Below are 6000 nucleotides of genomic sequence, written 5' to 3'. Positions count from 1 at the left end.
AAATGACCATCAGGAGCACAGGTCAAAAATAGGGAGACTCGCGAAAATGGAGGGTGTTGGCAGGTATGCAAGAGACAAGATAGCAGCTGCATTCGTGTGGTGGGGTCAAGTTCCACTGAGAAGATGATCGTGTGTGTGTGTGTGTGTGTGTGTGTGTGTGTGTGTGTGTGTGTGTGTGTGTGTGTGTGTACCAAGGTTATTATCGTTAACTAGGAGTGGCTTTTTTCCGTTAGTGAAACAAAATAAAAACGAGGTAAAAAAAGAGAACTAACTGACACTGTATTGTGTGTTTTCAAAACGAATGATAATAAACTAAAATGATAGAGAAAACGTGTATAGTTTTTGTCTTTGTAAAGTTATTACATACATAAGACTATTTGTATTTTGGGTGGATTCTGGTTAATGACACAAACGCACTGTCTGAGGGTGGTTTCACACTACCATTTCCGAGCACACTTGTCCCAAAATTGACCCCACGTCCGGTTCGTTTCATGAGTGTGAACGTTGCGTTCCGTGTTCGGGCACAGAACAGTGCCTATATATTTATATATATATTTATATATATGTTCCGTGCCCGGGCACAGAACAGTGCCTATATATTTATATATATATTTATATATATGTTCCGTGCCCGGGCACAGAACAGTGCCTATATATTTATATATATATTTATATATATGTTCCGTGCCCGGGCACAGAACAGTGCCTATATATTTATATATATATTTATATATATGTTCCGTGCCCGGGCACAGAACAGTGCCTATATATTTATATATATATTTATATATATGTTCCGTGCCCGGGCACAGAACAGGGCCTATATATTTATATATATATTTATATATATGTTCCGTGCCTGGGCACAGAACAGTGAACAGGGTGACAGGGTCCACTTGAAAAGGTGGTCTGGGGAACGCTCGGGCGTGCCCGGGGACGGAACACTTGCGAATGTGAATGCCAACCGTACCGAACCACATAGACAACACACGGGCGAGGATACACTGCAGGCGTAGTTGATGACGCAAGTCAAGTACTCTGCAAGTGTTCCGTTCCGTTCCCGAGCACAAAGTTGTAATGTGAAAGCTGACCAGCGGGGGAGAGGGGAGGGGGGGCAATCGTACTCGGGCACGGAACAACGGAATGGAATGAAAGCAATCGTTCCCAGTGAGAAAGCACCCTGACACACATCTTTTATAGTTGTCTTTGGTGCTGGTAGATGGTTGTTCATCTGTCCTAAGTCAATACATTAGCCCCATTCACACAGGCTGTGAAAGCGCTAAATGTTTTGCGGAATTACTAAGCCTCGGTGTGAAAGCGGTGTGCTATAGAGCCTAAAACTGACACTGAAACCAATAAAAAAACTAAATTTAAACTATGCGATTTCAAAATAAAAACGGAAAACTAAAAACTAAACGAGCAAACCACTTTAAAAAATAATTGAAACTAAAATGAAATTGGGGAAAAAAGAAGAAAAATGAAAAACTATAATAACCTTGGTGTGTGTACATGTGTGTGCATGTATGTGTGCATGTGTGAGTTAGAGTGTGTCATTCGGTAGTTTTCAGAGTTGGCAGCGTGTCGTCGTCGGTAACGCCAACCACCTTTCTTTCCGGCTTTCTTACTTTTTTTTGTCTTTTTTTTTTTTTTTTTTTTTTTTGTACAATTTTCCCCTCCTCATAGACTGGACTCTTTGGGGGGCGGGTCCACATTGGTCACCATGGAAACGGGCGTGCCCATGTTGACCAGCAGGGCGTGATGGTCAGAGGTGGGGGTGGCCACGGGGGGCGTGACTAGGCGTGGGGGCGCGACTAAGCGGCGGATCTGACAGATCCTCTCCTGCACGCAGCCCGCAGACAGACGAGCCTCGGCGTCGTGATCCCAACACTCCTCCACTGTCTCACACATCTGAGACAGACCCTGAGAGGAGAGGGGGAGAGAGAGCGGGAGGAGAGAGAGGGAGAGGGAGAGAGAGAGAGGGAGGGAGGGAGAGGGAGGGAGAGAGAGGGAGGGAGGGAGAGAGAGAGGGGGGAGAGAGAGAGGGAGGAGAGAGAGGGAGGGAGGGAGAGGGAGGGAGGGAGGGAGAGAGAGAGAGGGAGAGAGAGGGAGGGAGGGAGAGGGAGGGAGAGAGAGATAGAGAGAGGGAGAGAGAGAGGGAGGGAGGGAGAGGGAGAGAGGGAGGGAGGGAGAGGGAGGGAGAGATAGAGAGAGGGAGAGAGAGAGAGGGAGAGGGAGGGAGGGAGGGAGAGAGAGAGAGGGAGAGAGAGAGAGGAGAGAGAGAGAGAGGGAGAGAGAGGGAGGGAGGGAGAGGGAGGGAGGGAGAGATAGAGAGGAGAGATAGGGGAGGAGAGGGAGAGGGAGGAAGAGAGAGAGACACACAGAGGGAGAGAGAGACAGAGGGGAGGAGAGAAAATCAGTTGGTTACTACTTTGGGGGTGTTGTTTCAGCAAAAGCCAAGGTATGAGCAGCCTGGTTGAGTCAGTGTATCGTTTTTCTAACCCAGTTCTCAGATCACCATCACAGTTTTACAATGGTCATTGTGTTAAGTTACGTTACTTTCATAGTAAATCGCTGGGTGGGTGATACAGTTACACTGCATGAACCTATAGACGGTTTTAACTTGACAACAATAACAACCATCACAACCCACCTGGATATCTGGTTTACTTCCTGTATACATAGCTGAGCGCAGGCTGATATTGTGCTCATATTAAATGTTAACGTTAGGCCGTGTCTCCGACAGACACAGTAACAAGGTAGCGTTAGCCTATTTCGGTCTTTATGTATCGTAGTAGTTAGTAGTAGTAGGTGACAAGCTGGAGAGACAGTTGACGGTCGGAGAGACGGCACCCGGTACGGGATGGGTTTAGCACCCCAGCCTGGCTCTCTCGTGAGGGAGAAATCCACAAATGCTACGGATCAGCCTCCTGAAAAGCTGTGTTAAGATCGGCGCGGCCTGGGGTCCTTCAGGCTAGAGCGAGGTGCTTGGCGCAGGTGAATGACGTGCAGCGCACAGGCCTTCTTGAGGCATCCTCTTTGCCCATGGTACGCCATGATGGTACGGCATGGTAGGATTGCTTTTCCCCAGGGAGGTTCTGGTGAGACGAAGAAGGAGCGTGGCCTGGATTCACCCACAGGGCCTTAGCCCTCCATGCACCGAAGGGTCTTTCAATGCTGCGGTGTAGCACTAGCTCTATTGCAGCGGATTGGGCATGATCAACCCTTCCACGGGCAATGTTGCAGACAGAGTAGGAAGGCTGATCCGTGAGCGGCTGCTTCCGGGATGCGGGTCGGGGTCTTAATCGGCCTCGGCTGGGTCTACTGGGCGAGGGTGTATGATGTTCGATAGACCCGAGACATCTTACGACATCTTACGACCCCATCACTGATGACGCGTCCCAGCGCATGCTGTAGTATGTATTTTGAATTGAATTGTAGTTGTTGTTGTTGTTGTTGATAGTTGCCATAGCAACCACCCCTGTCGGAAAGATGTGCACACGCTGGGTAGTAGGAAGCGTTGTTGTCTGGTCCGGAGCTAGCCTGAGAGGCTAATAAAAGCTACATGTTACAGAGTAAGCTGACTATCAGTACGTTATTGCACACATAGGCCTATCTTTACATTAAAAAAAAGAAAAAAAGAAATAGAACTAGGCTATGTCAGTGTTTTCCCCTGAACAGCTGAGAAAGTGGACACTGTAAATAGTTAGCTGTGAAGATGATACAATTCAGGTTGCAGTAATGTAACATTTAAGGATGCCAACCGCCATCAAACACAGAAGAAGAAGCTGAGAAAAAGGAAATGCTGTGGGGTTGTAGCTGGTGAAAACCGTCTATACACATTTACAATCGGCCGGCCGATTAATTGGGGCCGATTATTGGCATTTTTAATTAATCGGCATCGGCCTCTGCCTTGCTCACAAGGCCGATTTTTTATTACTATTATTATTATTATTATTATTATTTTTTTTTTTTTTTATTATTGTTATTGTTATTATTATTATTTAGCGGGGGTTCCTATCTGGAAGAAACTAACATTGTAGTGTTAAACTCCACGGAGAAAGGCCGGTTTACAAGTGTTTACAGTGTGGCTGCTCACCCCTCCCCTTTCACCCCTCCCCCTTCCTTGGCTTTGCTGCGGTGTCTGTTCAAAGAAGGAGTGTGGAGTCCTCACTCTGATACATGCTTGCTAGATCTTAAACTAAGAAAACTACGGTAAGATTCCCACTCCTAGCTTTCAAAGCTCAACATATACTCTCACTCACTCTTATAAGTTTACTGTCTGTAACGTTAACATTGATTGCGGTCCGCAATTTGCGGGGGGACGCATGTCATTAGAAAGTGTGAAACAACCAGACGCAAGCCAGATCAACTTGTCTCAAGCGACGAGTCATTCCAACATTTACAGCAGGTTGCATTAATGTGGTTAGAGATTCAACAAGGGGGAGTCCAAAAGCTAGCGTTAACGCTACTGTCAACAGTGTTTTGCTGAAGGAACAGCTTCCTAGTAGTAGGCTAAATAGCTCCGTGTGTGTGTGTGTGTGTGTGTGTGTGTGTGTGTGTGTGTGTGCGCGCTCGCGTGTGTGTTTACTGTTTAATGAGATAGCGTAGCATTCCTCCTACAGTCTACCCGAGCCTGTCAAACGTTCATACAAACGTAACATACTGTAACGCGGGGAGATGGACTTGGGGAATTGGGGAGGAGTGGGAAGGACGTTACTGTGTTCGGAGGTTCTGTTGGAGGGAGGTGTGTCCGTACGGGTATTGGCCGGATAGGAACGGGGTTGGAAATACGGGGAAGAGTTAGAGTGTGACTCCAGGATGTTGTGAACGGTCTGACAGGAGAGCACGTTCACTACGTTAGCTGCTGAACTGGAAGTGAGCTGATAGAAGCGGGTCTGACGCTAACGACAGCTACCGGCCAGCTGTCACGTTCGCCCGGCACACCTCCAACTCCGGGGTTAGACTGTACGCTGCGGCAGGTATTAAATATGCTCGGCTGAGCTAAAGTGAATGTCTGTCTCCTGCCTACTTTCTGCTAGCTTGTTAGCCACACCGCAATGCTACATTGGTGCCAGAGGTGTGGATTTTTTACACACGTCGCCTGTGGCTAACAGAAAGCAGATAAGGACGAGGGAGTGTTAAAGAAAAACGAACATTTAAGAAGAAAGAAAGAAAAGAGAGGAAGAAAAAGAAAGTATCAGTAAATTGGAGGAGAAAGAACGAGGTGTGATTTTTTTTTCTCTTCCCTAGCCACGCAACCAGTGGCTGAGAGAGGGTGAAAGAGGAAGAAGAAAAAATAATAATAATAATAAAAAAATAAAAAAATAAAAACGAAGATAATAAATATAAGCAAAGAGAAGAAGAGGAGATAAAAGATAGAAGAGGAGAGAAGAAAGCATGGCGGGATATGGAGTACCGTCATCTGTTCAACCAGAACCCAGAGTGAAGCTGCTGGATGCATCACGGCCGGCTGGCCTGGAGCGGGGTGAAGAGGAGGAATGGACAGAGGAGCTACGTGCAGAGGGGTGGAGTGTGGAGGTAGGGGAGCGGAGAGGAGCTTCTCGAGCGAATGATAACGGGGATGCAGAGAATGGACATGAGGGGGGTATGTTTGGACATTCGGGGGGGGTGAGATATGGTGCGGGGGGGAGGCCTGGCGGCTTTAATATTCACAGCACACCCGTGCAGCCTGTGTTTTATAGCCCGGTTGTTAGCCGAGCTGGGGGCCCTGAGACTGTCAATGTGAGCTACACCGTTCCTCCGCCTAACCAGCCTGCCTGTTCCCACAACGGGCAGACAGACAACACTACGATGTTGACTAGTGCATTCACCAGTGCGCTGGCGGGGGCTCTGGCCGGGATGATTCCGACCACCGCCGCAGCGCCCTATCGGGGGGGGGACACAGTGAGAGTGGGTCGTTATGATGGTGGTCCTGGGTGGGAGACATACTGGACACAATTCCGGCTCATAGCCAGGGCTAACCGGTGGAGCGAGGCTGAG

General features: G+C 48.0%; 1 pseudogene across 1 annotated transcript in view; it reads right to left on the bottom strand.

Moving 5' to 3' along the window:
* Positions 1-1677: 1677 nt before the first annotated feature.
* Positions 1678-6000, bottom strand: part of LOC310771308 (activin receptor type-2B-like) — a 33457-nt pseudogene continuing 29134 nt past the window's right edge. Inside the window, exon 10 of the transcript in view lies at positions 1678-1920. The product of the transcript in view is annotated as an activin receptor type-2B-like (transcript). The remainder of the gene's footprint in view (positions 1921-6000) is intronic.

Source organism: Poromitra crassiceps (assembly GCF_964638095.1).
Source record: "Poromitra crassiceps genome assembly, contig: HAP1_SCAFFOLD_510, whole genome shotgun sequence".
Lineage (NCBI taxonomy): Eukaryota > Metazoa > Chordata > Actinopteri > Beryciformes > Melamphaidae > Poromitra > Poromitra crassiceps.
Note: the sequence above shows the minus strand (reverse complement) of the source record. Positions and strands in the feature narration are given on the sequence as shown.